We start from the raw sequence: 14,568 nt of genomic DNA, 5'->3' as shown, positions 1-14,568 counted from the left end.
TTCTCGGGGTTTGGTAGTATAGGAGGGGCTCGAGTGGTCGGAGATTTCAAGTGATTTAGTTTTCCCTCTAGTCGAAGATCCGGCGTCGCCTTACTTTACACTGGCTATTCGGCACACCGATAGGTTTTCTTTCGGTCAGGTGTTCTCCGTCAACTCCCACACAGATACGCGTATTATCAAGCCTTTGAGAGCACTAAACTTGACAAGGAATTGCAGTGCATACAAAAATGCCTGCTGACAAGGCATTTGTCAAGTCCGAGGTCAAGAGATAAACCGCCTGACAGCTTCTCGAGAACTACCAAGCTTTATCCCGTCTGCGAAGGGTTGTTTCACTTCCCAATGTTTCACCATCAGTTCTTGTCTCACCCAAGGTTGGGAATTCATCCTTGCGTCTGGCCGTGGTGCTTCCGGGAGCAGTTTGTTTGAAAGCTCTCTTGTACCAATTAGCTTACAAGTAGGCCCGTCTGAGCGGCTCGTTCACATCATATGTAACGCATCGCGTTTTCTCAAGATTAGGCTTCGTGCTTGTGAAGCGAGTCAGAGCTCCGCGCTGCGCATAGTTCGAGGATGAAGTGGTTCCCATCAGTGAGGCGCCATCGGCCGCAACGTTACCAGTGATCCGGGTGCTGAGGGCTAGCTCAATCTGCACGCGGCTCAAAGTGCACCCCAGCTTTTCCGACCGAAATTTCATCAGCAGTAGCAGCATGAAAGCTGATTATGCAACGCACTCAGGGAAAGGACGTCAAAGCTGCGAATTCCTTGCATTTATTGCGTTGATTTCTTTAAACGTTATACTGGCATTTCCGGCCTCTCCCCTGTGCTACAAGCGCCTCGACATTGATTTACCAATTGCTCAATGGGATGCAACGTCACAGAAATGACGTAGATTTCAAAGAAAAAGAGTAAGAAGACTTACCGATGTTTGTCCCATGCCGAATACGTACCAAAACCGCACCATAATGGAAGGAAAGTGTGGGAGGGGGGAGAATTAGGAGAGAGAAAAAATTCACAGGACTGTTACCATTTTGTAACTCGAGATTCAGGGGCAGCTTTCGAGGTATTACTATCTCGCCTCTTTCCAGAGCAACCATGCTCCGAATTATTCCGGTGACGACCACACTAGGTTGCGCTGGCCATATCCTCCTGCTTCCGCGGTAATCGCCCTCCGAATGGTACCCGCAGTAACCACTTCCCGGTTGCGCACTCATTCTGCTACAGCCATAGCCTCTTTCAACTGTAACCCTCCTCTTTCCACGCTAAACACCCTGCAATTGATTCTGGTGGTAACCACCCTTCAGTTACCCATTCTTACCCTCTCCTCATGCTGCCCCGCCGTGGTGACTCAGTGGTTACGGCGCTCGGCTGCTGACCTGAAAGACGCGGGTTCGATCCCGGCCGCGGCGGCTGAATTTCGATGAAGGCGAAATTCTAGAGGCCCGTGTGCTGTGCGATGTCAGTGCACGTTAAAGAACCCCAGGTGGTCGAAATTTCCGGAGCCCTTCACTACAGCGTCCCTCATAGCCTTAGTTGCTTTGGGACGTTAAACCCCAATAAACCAACAAACCTAAACCAAACCTCTCCTCATGCCCTGCTTCTTTCAAGGTAACCATCATCCCGATGATTCCCATGGCAACCTCCGAGCGGTTAAGCCAACTACTACTACTCCACCGATGCGAAGCACAAGAATCGGCACTGAACAGTTGTAGCTTGTAATAAGTGAAAGTACACAACACACGGTGGAGAACATGCATACGAACGAGCCACCAGTAGTCGCCTACCTGGTGCTGCAACTGAACATGCGCCTATACGTAACATTCGTCCCTCCGCTGATCGCCATCGACGCCAGTTTGACACGTGTTCAGCGTTTTTTCATGCACCGTATGGGTTCTAGGACTTGCAGCTGCTTTTCTTGCAAGACTGCCCCTCGTTATGAGTCTTTTCTTTAAGTGCAGTGTGCAGTAAATGCACTTTCTGGCCGTGAATGTGACGAAAACACTACTGCGCATCTGCAGGATATGCACGGACCGCTGTTTGATAAGCGCCAGGATTAACTCAAGACTGACCGCACAGAGCTACCGAAGCAACGAGGTCTACCCAAGTATGGTACGCCAACTACGCAGGTGCTGATCGTCGGATTCACCTAACCTCAGAAGAATTGTGACCAATTCATTATTAGCTATTCCCGTAGTGGCCACATGTGGCTGAAATACGCTTTCCCAGTTTATGTAAACAGTGACCTAAGCATTATCGTTCTAACGCGAAGTCACGGTGTCTGACGCCGCAGGTTTGGCTTCCGTTGTTTCCAGGCTACTCAGGATCTCTCTCTCTATAACCGAACGTATCCTTAAGCCGAAAGCATTACGCTACAGTCCTGAAAGAAAATTGCGCACGTAGATAAAAAAGATAAGATTAAAACGCCCCCTTGATGTAGCTGAAATTCTCAAGACTGCCTTTTTTCAAAGAAATTGAAATGCTTTGCTAGTGAGCTTTTATTTTACTTCTTAAAGCAAAGAACTGCAATAAAGCGCAGTGAGTTAAAACCTGCTACGCTTCTTGGTCCTAAATGTTTTTTTTTTTTCGAGATAGCTCGGTTTTGGCGTGATCTTGCGAAGAAATAACATGAATTTCTTGCTTTCTTTCATGCGACGAGGGTAATGATCGTTTCAGTAGATCGTATCGCTCTATGAAGTAGAGAACTCTATGCCTTAAAGGAACCCGTAGAAGAAGATAGACTGCAAACGAGCTCCTAGAACCCAACTCAGTGAGAGATCGGGATCAAAGCTCGGGCTAAAATGAAAGTCCACCACAAGCCTCCTCCTCTCCTCGTAAGTAAGCATCTCCAAACAAAGCCGATAGCGCCACGTAGGACACTGACTACCTTGCCTTCCGTCTCCTGTTCCTCTTCCAGTCCCTAGGAAACTTTTGCCGTTATACTCTCTTTCTGCGCGGTGCATTTATGACGTTGCCTTTCATGCGCCATATCTTCTCGACTCCCTTTCGCCGAAGCCCCCGTTCCATTGTAGTTCGTGTCCGCGGCCGCTCCCTTTGTCCCGCGCCTCTTAAAAATGGCCACCCAGCCGACCGGCCAGACAGCCAGTCGGGCCGACGGGAGAGGGTCCGCCTAGACAATGGGCCGTCGAATTCATCTTCCGTTTACTCTCCTCCAGAAATGAAAAGAAGAGAGGAGGTACGCGGTTACTCCCGGCGCTCGCCCTCTCCTCCGTTTTCATAGCCAGTCGATAGGGAGCCACTCCTCCCCATCGGCGTTCCTCGCCTTTGATCCGGATTCCATCGGCGCCTTTGTGAAAGACGTCGCTATTACCTCTTTCCGCGACGACATTGTGCTGTGCGCAGCGATGACACGACGTTGTTCTTGTTTTTTTTATATATATGTGTGTGTGTTTGAAACGCGGAAATTAACTTCGGCGCTACAACAGGTCGCTCCGTTACAAAGACGTTGTTCGATTTGAGATATTTTAAGGACCTCGAAGGTTCATTACCACCCTTCCCGAAGAGAGAGAAAACCCCTTACGTCAATGAAAATTGCTCACAAAGCGTGTGGGTTTCTGCTCCTCAAACGGCTCTCATAAAGTTTGCAGGATCCGTGTCACATTATTGCTTTTATTCGTGGGCGCGTAGTTCCATAGAAATTTCGCTTGTTTTTCGTTTAGTGATTTTCGAAATCAATGAGTATGTACTTCATGCATGAAGCCAGACATGCAGAGTGAGAATCAGTGCGAAGGTGATCACTTCAGAACATAACTGCTTGGACAAAGGGCTCCACCACAGTACTTATTTCGAAGAATGCCGAATAAAATAATTGGCCGGATCTCGGTGTTTTTTTTTTTTGTTTATGTTTCACCACAATTTTTTTTTCGTGAATAGTAAGTTACTCTACGTCAAAACACAATATTGCTCTTCATTGTTTGACACGAATGCGATCAGATCAGCTGCATATTGGCGTTGACTTTCCGCAAAACGCATCTCAAATACATAAGCCTAATACATACCGCTGTATTTGTCGTGACTTGCCCACATTGGCGTTTTTTTATAGGGAAAAACTACATCTGCGGGAGGTAGTACCGTGTTTCTAAAAATACCTTAGCGGCAAAAAGGAACTATTATTTAGACTCCCTGCCTTGCACAAAACTGCTAGTTAGTTCTCAGCAGCGGAATAGTGAGCTTAGTTATTATTTCGTTCACAAGCTCCTCCTTTTGCATGGCTGGAATTTTTGGCAGAGACTACTTGTGTGCACTCGGTAAACTTTTTAAGTGAGCTGACGCAGTTGCAGTATTTCTTGTGCAGTTCATCAAGATTAGTAGACGTGATAGGTGAATAAAAGTGTGCAGTGAATTAAACTAGTTTATTTTATCATGTCATACCTTCTCAAAGCTTAAACCTTATACTTTGTCTTGTTCTGCTTTTAAATTATGTTTGTGGCGTCTCTCATAGCCTCAGTCCCTTTGAGACGTTAAACCCCAATAAACAAACAAACAAACATAAATTATGTTTGTCACTAGAAATTCTAACGAACGGAAATCCTGGGGATGGACATAAGACAACAGATAATTGATGGAAGCATGAATTGAAGTCTCAAAAAAAGGCTGTGACTCTACATATGTGCTGAATAACTCTTGCACATGAAATATGTGGTGGAATGCTAACCGGCAGGCAGAAATACTTAATATTATATAGGTGGTGTGGAGCGTATGTATTTGTTACTTTTGAAAAATGACGCATAAAACCTATCTCTATGCTGGGCATGAGTCAACAAAAAGCCTTAGATATTTCTTTAAAATTTGTACAACCGCAGAATTATCCTGAAAGCGCTTTTTTTTCATTCCTAGAGTGACCAGCAGGTGGTATCGAGACCGGCAGAGTTGCGAAATGGTTTATTACGAATTTCGGCACTCCACCTGCGCTTGTCACGTGAGTGAAAGAGTGACGACCTTCTGCGACCAATTTATTGTATAGCGAAAGAGTGAAGCCAAATAATGCTCGCCGTCGAACGAAAGATGATTAATATAAAGTCCGTTTATCGCTAAACGATGCCTACTAGTGCGCTGGGCAAACCCAGGAACAAGGTGACTGCGCTGAGAAACATCGTCATAGCGGTCACAAAAAATGGAGAAGGTGAGAAGGCCGATGCGTTAAAAGAGTCGAACTAACCGCCATTCTCGGTGTGGAGCATGATTAAGCACACCAGCTTCTCCATACTGTTTAGCAGCGCCACAAAGGGTTCATAAGATGATTTCCACTCTACGTCCCAGATGAGCTAAATACCGGCGATTTGACGCCTGCCCTCAAATAATGCTGAAGCTGCAGGCGATCACAATTTAAGGGGCATTGTGACATGCAATGAAATATTGGTGTGTTACCTACAGCCTGACGCAAACATGGCTAGCAAAGAAAGACACCAAACTAGTTCGCGAATGCCGAAATAATTCCGGACTCAGCCATCTCCTAGAAAGTCAATGCTGGACATATTTTGAGATTAAAAAGGGTTGATTGCGAAACCAAACGAAAATCCGTCATCTTTGTAACGTACTCAGAGCTCCTGAAAGTCACGTGTGACTTGCAATCCTGTTGAAATGACTCGACCTCCCGAGTGCATTTTTTTTCAAGCAGCACAACAAGCGGCCCCATACTGCCTGTGCAGTAGTGGTACCTACCTAATGCCTGAAGTTGAACTGCCTCCCACATCCGCCATTACTCTCCAGACATTGCTGCAAATCACTAACGTTTCAGGACCACCGAGAAAAACACGTGAGGGAAGAAGTTCACATGTCATAAAGCCGTGCGGCACGCGTTCTAGAAACTGTTTCATCCACCACCAAGAGGCCTTATTTAGAAAAGCAGTCGCGTGCTTCCAAACCGTTAAAAAGCGTTTATGGTGAGCAGTTGAGACAACGTAATAAAGTAACAGAGTTGGAGGATATATTGATTAAATAAATTCTAATGACATTTCACCGCTTTGGTGACGACACTGACGACATCACCTCAGTAGAGTTAGTTCTTGGACTGGTTGGTATCCTTGATTTAAACTCATAGTATTTCAGCGCTGTGTTCGTCCTTCTTCTCTTCCTGCGTCTTTTATTTGGCCGTGTGCCGTTGCGCTGAAAACTATCAGTTTAAATCAAAGACATCACCGTTCCCAACGCAACCCATTCTAGAGGCCCGTGTACTGTGCGATGTCAGTGCACGTTAAAGAAACCCGGGTGGTCGAAATTATCCGGAGCCCTTCACTACGGCGTCCCTCATAGCCTTAGTGGCTTTGGGACGTTAAACCCCATAAACCAAACCAAACCAATCAGGATTTTTCGGGACGATGCAGAAAGGCGCCGGCTTTTTACTCCGGTTAGCCTTCTATTCTCTCGCATAAAAAGAGCCCTGGTACGTCTTAAGTCGAACACGATCGGGAAGGCTTCCAAGATTCGCGCAGTATGTTGATTTGTGCCCGAAAAAAAAAAGACAAAGGTATGGTGGCGAGTGCCGTTCAAAAAGGGCACAAAAGAAACAACCCAGATAATAAAGAATCTCAAACTTTGAAAGAAAATTAATAGAAAGGTTCTGTAACCACAATATACATAGTATAAAAAAATGCACGACCAAATCGCATTGACTACCGCGGGCATGTTGTCGCGGGGCACATTATTTGCGTGGCTCTTAACAAGACTTCGTAAACAGTCATGGAGTGAAAGAAGGACGTGTCTGAATTTTTGTTTTTTTGCTGACACTTGAGATCAATAATGCTGTAGTCTGCTCCGTGTTTGTCATTGGCTCGTGCCTTTGATGACTGGTTTTTCTCGTTCTCGCCTTCTACCCCTATCAGCCTGTGAGGCTTGAGATTGACTGCTCCAAGAGAAGCTGCGCTTATATTCTGTGAATTATAATAGTGATAACTGATTGCAAGGAAACACAATACGCAGTAACTTTGTAGCTCCTGGAGGGAACCCGCATCGTGCCTTGTGGAAAGAAATGAAAGAGTGGGAGAAAAAAAGGAAAGTAAAGCAGTCGGTAAAGTGGAGGAATATATTTCGGCGTCTTATTGCATTCTACTTGGCCCGAAACGTGGAACCAGCGGCCGGCATTCGATGCCGCGACCTCTTGTTCGGCTGCCGAACAGCACGATACCTGAGGCACGGTACCAAAAACTAACTTAAATAACGACGCAATTTCTTTTACTACACAATATCTTCTACATGGGGATGGTAAAAAGACTTTGCCAAGAACTGGGAGCTCCGAACAGACCTTGTATAAGTTTCCAGTCTATTCTTTTGTGCCATATATACTTATTACCACAGCAGTCCATGGTAGAGAGAGGGTGTGGTTGATGGTCCTTTGCGATCACAAAAATCAACAAGGGAGGGGAAAACCTCAGATTGCTTGAGCCAACGTTTCGACAAGGGGACTTGTCTTCGTCTGGGCAAAGCGTTCATCATTGGCAGGGATTAAATAGGGCCTTCGCTCCGAGGAGGAAGGCCCCGGGGGTGGGGAAGGAAAGTGGTGTGAGAGGGGATGCGTGTCAGGAAGGGGAGGGAGGTGAACCTTGATTCGTTAAGCTGCAATAGTGAAAAAACTTATATCCGGGGGGTGTGTATTGAACAAAGGCTTTGAATGGGCTGCGACGGGGGGAGGCGCTGTAGGACCTGAAAAACTCAGATAAGAGGATTAGTCAGCATGGTACAGTGAAATGAGAAGAAGGCAAACAACATAGGCTGGCACTGGAAGGAGGGGCATTTCCAAGGAAGGACAAGGCAGGGGGGGGCGGGGGGGGGGGGGGGAATGGCTCGAGTTCAGAGAAAGCGAAAAAGGTGAGGCGGAGGGGGTAACAGGAATGTCATGGTTTCCGAGAACTGATAGTAGGGGATTAGGAGAAAAAAAAGGGGGGGGGGGTGAGTAACAGGGAGACGGTGAGAAGGCGGAAATGTGGTGGAAGATATGACGTGGGAAGGGTGCAAAGAGCGATAGTATACTCCGAAGTACTTGTATTTGGCCGTGTTGGTTCATAACTTTTCAGGAGGACACAGGGGCGCAACAAAAGACCCGGACATAGAAGCAGACAGGGACAAGCCCTTGTCCCTGTCTACCTCCACGCCCGTGCCGCCCATCCCGCCCCTGTGTCCTCCTGAAAAGATAATATACTTCTGCGAGGTTCTAGGAAATGGTCTGAGCACGTGCAAGACATTTGTTAATTTAAAATTATGCTAACCCTGGAATGTACCTGAGTGATTCCAGGTTTCCTCTAGACATGTTAATCCCTGTTGGTTGCAGTGTTTTAAATTTGTGGATTAGGAATGCTTCTCTGTATTTTCTGTCCCTAGTCGATTTGAAGCCTGACTGAAGAATGAACAATTTGAGTTCGTCGAATTTGTGATGGCGTTGATTAAAATGGGTCGACACTGCCTTCTGTTCATTCCGTGTTGTGTCAGCCCGGTGCCCGTTTAATCTGGCACTCATTGTTTGCCCGGTTTCCCCGATATATTGTTTCTGGCAGAAGGAGCACTGGAGCATGTAGATAATATTGGACGATGTGCAGTCAAAACTAGTCTTTATATCGAAACTGAAGTCGTTTGCCGTACTTTTAACCGTAGTGTCCCTTTGTAAATGTTTGCATGTCTTGCATCTAGGTCTAGAGCATGAAGTTACTGTCGGTGGTGGTTTCTTACCGAGCCTAGCATGCACCAGGATGTCCTTCAGGTTTGTGTTGCGTCTGTATGTTACCCTTGGTGCGTCGGGAAATATTTTCTTGAGACGGTCGTTACCAGTTAAAATGCGGTGGTATTTCCGCAGGATATTGTTTGTGTTTGGAAGCGCGTTTGAGTGTTTCGTTATAAGTGCAGGAGGTCGTTGACTGTTAGCTTTTGTTCGTTTTTTAAGAACTACATCTCGTTTCAAAGTGGTTGCTCGTTGGAACGCATTATTGAGGGTTGTCTGTGGATGTTTTCTGGTGATTAGTGTGTTTTTTAGCGAGTGTAGGTGTTTCAGGTAGTCGTCGTCGTCGCTACATATTCTTCTTAGTCTCGTTGCCTGTCCTACGAATATACCTTGTTTGCAGTGTCTTGGATGATGGCTAGTGAAATCTAAGTATTGTTGTCGGTCAGTGGGCTTCCTGTAAAGTGTGGTTTTGAGCTTGCTATTTTCTAAACGGACAGTGGTGTCAAGGAAATTGACTTGCGTTTTCGAGGAGTTGAAGGTGAATTTAATGCTAGAGTGGCAGAGTGCTAGAGTGCTGAAATGACCACAGCAGGTCATTTCAGGCAGCGATATGTGCCAGGAGTTGGCACCAAATGTGCAGCGTAGCAATAACAGAGAGGAAAAGAACCAATCACAAAAAAATCGTTAAGAACCCCGTCTGTGAAGTCGAATTTTGTGTCTTCATTTCCTGTCATTCATTATTTGCGCTTATTGACATTGTTCAGCACCGCAGAGTGGAGTAGTAATGCGAGAACTGGGATGCTTATATCAACAAGAATCCCAGAAGAGGTCTCCTAGTAAAAACGATTATCTTTTTCTTCTGGTTCCGAGGTGCAAGTGGAACATTTATATTTTGGTGTCAATTCATGCCAACAGGGCTGAATCGGTTATGTAAACTCTTAGGGTTCCAAGGCCGATAAAATGTCTTTGCACTTTTGAAGAACAACCACAAATTTTAAAAAATCACAGGGGCATATAATTTCATTATGTGTCGGCAATGCGATGGCAGTGTAAGTCATCGCATGCACGCATGCCTTTACCAAAAGTGACGTCATTTTCGGTATGGCGGGGCCACTTCCGCCCAGCCAATGAGAATGCTCCTGTCGGGTAACGCTACCTTCCTTCAGCCAATAAGCGAATTTTACCACCGACGATACATTTTCGCCCCGTAGGGCTTGTAATTCTAGCCCATTAAAAATAGTCGTAACTGAGCATTCTAAAGACCTTTCTCCGGGAGCGCATGCGCCTCAGCTAGCTCTTCGCAAGGACAGACACCCTCATGCTCGAAGCTCTAACCAAACGAGCTTGTCATCGCATAGCACTGTTAGAGAATAAGCCGGGCAACGCAAGCGACCGGTTCAGGCCTATGCCTCACACGTGGGGCCCGGAGGACCGCATCACGGGGCGCGAATGCGTGGGCGTCCGGGTTCCTTCTTTTTTTTTTCCAGCATTTATTCTTCTCTTTCTCGCCTTTCTTCCGCTTGACCAGAACTGAGGGCCCGGGCGCGCAAGGTTTTCGTCCTTAGCGCGTGTCGTTCATTTTTTTCTACTTCCTTTACCTTCTTCCTACTCGCGCCTTTATTTGCTCTGCTGCCCACCGCTCTTTCCCTCCCGGCCGATTGTTCGTGGCCCTGTGCTTTCCCCCGCCGAGCATTGTGCCTCCTCCGCAGTAGAATATCTGAGACGCGGCGCCTCCCAAATTGGGCTGCACGCCGCCACAGCGTGGTTCACGCGCCACGGAGTTCGAATCCTGCGTAATGAAGAAGAGCGCCGCGCTGGGCTCGCTTGCCGTGCAAGACGCCTGGCTGGCCGCGAATGGGCGGGGAGAAAGCGCGCCCCAGGATGTCCGGCCTCCGCCCGGCTCAGCGGCCCTCTGGCCAGGAGACCACTCCTGCGTGGGGGTGCGCCGGCCTGCAGCAATGGGACCCCGGGCCGTCTGAAATGACCGGTCCGTCACACACCGCACATACACGACTTTTATGTCATGCTGCTTCTTGGTCTTCACATTGAGCAGAGTGACTCAGTTTTTTGCGGTTTTACACAGATGTCGACGCAACAGTTAAAGTCGAGTGTCTTAGTGGATAAAAACTTTGTCTTGGCGGAATGAGTGGGAACAAGCTAAGAATATTAGAACTGCAAATTTGATTTCCCCGACCACAGTGCAGTAGTTTGACAGTTTGTACATAGAATAACTGACTGTTGGCGGTTGATGTCCTATAAGAGTTTATGATTGCAGGTAGATGCGGGAAACCGAAGTTTCTGAAGTGTTAGGCCCATTATAATGTACATAAAAGAGAGTCGAAGTGAACAGGAAAATGAGCGAGATTAGCCAGAGAGATGTTCGGGTTTGGTACCCTTTTATCGTAAAAAAGGAGAGGAAATCTATAAGGGATAGAAGAGAGAGATAACGTAAGAAGAAAGGACATCATGTAAGGAGATTTGTGCTTCAAATTCGTAATTAGTGGCCCAGGCCTAGCTCCTTCAAAATCCGAAACACTCTTTTCTGTGCCTTCAGGACTGACGATCGCTTTGACCTTTCTTCGGATTGAGGACGGGGAATACGGCCCTTACATGATGGGAACACGGGGTACCCCTCAGGGAGCGGTGTCACCGCTCCTGTTCAACATAGCCATGATGCGCCTCCCAAGCCAACTGGCCCGGCTGCAAGGCATTCAACACGCGTTATATGCAGATGACATTACAATTTGGACCACTGAGGGGAGCCTTGGGGACATGGAGGACCGCCTTCAGCAGGCCGCTTCCATAGTCGATGCGTATGATATTGACTGTGGGCTCTAATGTGCTCCAGCGAAATCAGAGCTTCTGCATGTCAGAGCGAACCCAAAGGATAGAACAGCAATACACATCTCTCTGTCAGGAGGTCCTATTAGAGAGGTGGAGGAGCTCCGTATTCTGGGCCTTTCCATTCACCACAGACTCAGACCGGACTCCACCACTGCGAAACTCAAGAGAGTAGGCGAACAGGTGTGGCGCATGATCCGCGGCATTTCCAACAAGCGGGCCGGTCTGCGGGGCAGGGACGCGCTTCGGCTCGTCTACGCCTTCGTGACTAGCCGGATCCTCTACGCCGTGCTATATCTCCGCACTACTAAGCAAGATGAGGCGCAAATAGACGCCATCATCCGCAAGGCAACTAAGCGAGCCTTGGATCTCCCGGTGGCTACCTCTAATGCCAAACTCAAGGCATTGGGGGCGCTAAACTCCTACCAGGAGCTGCGGGAGGCCCACCTCGTGAACCAATACAGGCGGCTCATGCAGACGGCCCCTGGGCGCCGCCGGCTAAACCGCTTACACATCCAACACGACTGCACTCCAGAGGAGGCGGAGCGTATCCCAGTACGGTGGCTCCATATGCTCTGGGTCTCCCCGCTCCCCCGTAACATGGACACCGACATGCACGAAAACATACAAGCGCGGTCTCTGGCTCTTGAGAGACAACACTGCTCCCGACCCGGTGTATATTATGTAGACGTAGCAGGGCCATCGATCACGGGATTTTACACGGCCGCTGTCGTTCATCAGGAAATGCACGTTGATGGACTCTCCTTTGGAGCCCCGAATTCAATGCGAACCGAGGAGGTAGCGATAGCGCTTGCTGCCGCCCACGCCAATTCGAGAATCATCATCACGGACTCCCGAAAAGCATGTGATCATTACTTGGCAGGGAAGATCTCCCCCTTAGCTGCTTGTATTCTAAGACGGACTGCCACTGATCCAACACCGAAAAGAATCATTTGGCTCCTGGCCACCAGGCTTACGAGGTAATTCAGGCCGCTCACGCGGCTGCCCGAGCCCTTACTCACCGGGCTCCTCATCCGAGCTCTTCTGGCTCAGAGACTAACCAGCCGCTGCTGCGATTCAGGGAAATAATAACGCATTATAACGACAGCCACCGCCTTTTCCCGGACCCTGCAAAGGGACTGAGTAAGACGGAGGAGCGAACTTTAAGGCGCCTGCACACAGGTACTCTACTCTGTCCTGCAATCGTAAAAAATTCAGGGGGCACTTTGACTGTCTAAAGTGCGTAGAGGCGAAAGCGTTTTCCGCACCACTTTGACTGCTTCTGTGGCACTGGTGGCGTCACATGTAATTGAGTACTAATTACTAAGTGACGACAAACCACTAATTAATGGTTAATTACTGAATTGTGTCTGAATACAAATTAACTGCTAATTAATTACGCTTAAGCTTCGCCTTTAGGAGTGGAGCGCGACAGCGTGTAGTAGCGCTGCCAGGGAGTCCACGGAACGCCACCACCCGTTCGGCGCGATGCCTTGCCCTTTGAACGCTTTTTGAGGAAAGGAAATGGTGCAGTAATTCTCTGTCATCTCGGTGGACACCTGAACCGCACCGTAGAGGAAAGGAGGAAGTGGGAGTGGAAGAAGAAAGACAAAGATGGCCCGTAGGGATGAAAATGAAAATTGTATTTGAGGAAAGGAAATTACGCAGTAACTGTCTCACATATCTCGGTGGACACCCGTCAAAATTCAGGGGGGCACTTTTTTGACCTAAAGTGCGGTCACTGATGTGTGGTTAAGATGTTAAGCTTCGCCTCTTAGAGTGGAACGCGACAGCGTCTTTCAACACTTCCAGGAGTCCATAGAACGTCATCGCCCATTCGGTTCTATGCCTCGCTCGTCGGTAAACTGGTTTTTGAGGAAAGGAAATGTATCTGTCTCGCATATCTCGGTGGACACCTTAACCTCACCGGAAGGGAAGGGAGGAGGATGGAAGTGAGCGAAGACACCGTATTCATTAGACGCACCTTTGTTCTTCCCAAACCATCGAGCAGGCATGGCGGAGTGGATAGCGCGCTCGTCTCACACTCCGAAGACCGAGGTTCGGTTCCCGAGCTCGACCAATTTCTTACTCGGTTTTATTTATTTATATGCCCTGACTAGAAAAGTTAATTAGGCTAACTGAGTAATTAAGCAATTAACTAAGCTCAGTCTCACTTACTTGGACTATCACTATACGATCCCTTCAATTGGTTGCCTGGTTACTAGCCAAAGTACAATTAACCCCGTTTGAAATTCGCGCACTGTGACGTCACGACCGTTTCGACTAACTGAAAAGCGTGACATTTCTGTCGACAACTGCTGCTTACAACGATGAGACATTAAAGGCTTTCGCCTTAAAACATTACGATCCTAACACGGATGGGCGATGCCCGCACTGTGGGGAGACCTGTGATATCTTCCACATGGTGTGGGCATGTACTCAAAATCCCCACCTCCCCCCGTCCCCTACCCGAGAGGCATGGGAGACTGCCCTCCTCAACTGTTCCTCGCTTGAGTCCCAAAGGGCTCTGGTGAAACGGGCGAGAGACGGGGCCTCGTCATGCGGTGTCCCGGACTAGTGGTGGTGGTGAAAAACTTTAATCAAAGAGAGCTTGAGGGTTAAAAAAAAAAAATAAATAACCCTGCTGCATGGTCGGTATCCTTAGTCCGGGACACCGCATGACGAGGCCCCGTCTCGCGCCCGCTTGACCAGAGCCCTTTGGGACTCCAGTGTGGAGCAGTTGAGGAGGGCAGTCTCCCATGCCTCTCGGGTGGGGGTGGGGGAGGGGGGAAGGTGAGGATTCTGAGTACATGCCCACACCATGTGAAAGATATCGCAGATCTCTCCACAGTGCGGGCAGCGCCCATCTGTGTTCGGATCGAAGTGTTTTGCTATTGCAGGACAGAGAAGGGTTCCTGTCTGCAGGCGCCGCAGAGTTCGCTCCTCCGCCTTACTCAGCCCTTTGGCAGGTGCCGGGTAGAGACGGTGGCTGTCGCAATAATAAATTAGGATTTCGCGGAACCGCAGAAGCGGTTTATGAGCTTCTGAGCCATGAGAGCTAGGATGAG

The sequence above is a fragment of the Amblyomma mixtum genome, chromosome 5 (genome assembly GCF_055824585.1).
Source record: "Amblyomma mixtum isolate Tamu chromosome 5, ASM5582458v1, whole genome shotgun sequence".
In the NCBI taxonomy this organism is placed as follows: domain Eukaryota; kingdom Metazoa; phylum Arthropoda; class Arachnida; order Ixodida; family Ixodidae; genus Amblyomma; species Amblyomma mixtum.
This window is presented reverse-complemented; position numbering follows the sequence as displayed.